The sequence below is a fragment of the Nuphar pumila genome, chromosome 15 (assembly GCF_984573655.1).
Source record: "Nuphar pumila chromosome 15, dmNupPumi1.hap1.1, whole genome shotgun sequence".
Taxonomy (NCBI): domain Eukaryota; kingdom Viridiplantae; phylum Streptophyta; class Magnoliopsida; order Nymphaeales; family Nymphaeaceae; genus Nuphar; species Nuphar pumila.
Window position 1 is genome coordinate 79,838,361 of NC_143263.1, and position 2,077 is coordinate 79,840,437.

Consider the following 2,077-nt stretch of genomic DNA (forward strand, 5'->3'; position numbering starts at 1 on the left):
TGGCCTGCAGGTAAATCAACATCAGCCTCTGCATCATTTTTATGCACTGCTCTTCCTTCAACTTGTGCCACTAGAGGAGTAACTGGATTCAAGTGGATAGATCCACCTACAGAAGTCTGAATTGACACATCTTTCTTGATATCTTCAAGTGTCTGGTCTTCAAAGAATATCACGTCTTTGGATCTGAATACCTTCTGCTTCTCTGGATCCCATAGCCTGTAGCCAAATTCAGCATCACCATATCCCAGAAAAATGCATTGCCTCGTCTTATCATCAAGCTTGGACCTCTCCTCCTTGGGGATATGTGCAAATGCCCTGTATCCAAATACCCTCAGGTGCTTGTAGGACACATCCTTTCCTAACCACACCCTATCTGTAACATCATTTGCTAAGGCATGAGCAGGAGACAAGTTGATCACATCAACTGTTGTCATTAAATCCTCACCCTAAAATTTCTTTGGCAGCTTGGACTGTGTAAACATACACCTGATTCTCTCTGTAATTGTACGGTTCATCCTTTCTGCAACTGCATTGTGCTGTGGGGTACCTGGAACTGTCAACTCATGGTGAATTTCATGAATTTTATAATATTCATGGAATAGACCTGTGTACTTGCCACCATTATATGACCTGATGCATTTCAGTTGTTTTCATGTTTTCCTCTCAACCATAGCATGAAATTGCTTGAATACATCAAGAACCTGATCCTTGGTTTTTAGAGGGTATGCCCAAACTTTCCTGGAGAAGTCATCTATAAAAGTAACAAAATAAAGTACACCACTAAAAGTTTTCAGATAAGTCAAACCATTAATAGTTTTTGTTTTCAGAGGACCACAAACATTAGTATAAACTCGCTCCAGAATGTGAGATTTTCTATGAAAGACATTTCTAACAAAAGATGCTCTATGTTGCTTACCAACTACGCAATGAATACACGACTTTAGATGTGTACCTTTTAAATCTGTGAGTTGCTCCCCCTTAGCAAGAATTTGCAAGCCCTTCTCACTCATGTGGCCTAATCGGTTGTGCCACAAATCAATAGAAGAGCCCTCAGTTGTATTCAACTGCCCCTTGCATACATTGCCTTGCATCTTGTAAATAGTACAACACCTCTTTCCTCTAGCCTGAACCAATGACCCACTGCTAAGTTTTCACCGTCCTTGGCTAAAAACACTACTTCTGCCCTCTTCATCAAGCTTTTCTACTGAAAGCAAATTCAACCTCAAGTCTAGAACATGTCTGACATCCTTGAGCACCAACATGTACTCAAGACTGGTCTGAAGATAAATATCTCCAATCCCTACAATTTCTGACGTTCCTATGTTTTCCATTCGGACAACACCAAAATTATTGGCCTTGTATGTACTGAAATACTCTTTCTATGGTATGGCATGGTACGAGGCTCCTGTGTCTATGACTCAATCTGTATCCTAGCACACACAAATACATGGATCATTAGTAGTAGACAAAATCACAAGCTCACCTTCAACTATGGTTGTGGTATCTTCTTTGGTTTCTGATAATTTTGTCTCTTTTCCTTTTTTCTGATTTTTCTTTGGCCCTTTGTATTGATTCTGGAAGTGCTCTTTCTTTCCACAATTGTAGCAAGTGATGTCCTTCCTTGACCTGGACTTGCTCATATATCTGCAGTTATTTTTCTTGTCCTTTGACCGACCCATGCCTTTGGATGAACTCACCATCAATCCTTCACAAGAATTCTCATTCGGTGATGGTCTTCTCCTAATTTCATTTGAAATGAGCATACTTGTGACCTATTCCATATCTAATGTTTCTTTTCCATAAATTATGGTTGTCACAAGATGCTCATAAGATGGTGACAATGAAGTTAGTAACAACAAAGCTTTATCATCATCTTCAAGTTTAACATTCAGACTAAATAGACCCGCAATAATCTTATTAAACACACTAAGATGGTCAAGAATGAAAGTACCTTCCTTTATACGAAAACTATAAAGTTGTTTCTTGAGGTGTAACTTGTTGAACAAGTTCTTGGTCATATAGAGGCTCTCTAGCCGTAACCATAATCCCGTCATTGTCCTCTCTTCCATCACATTAC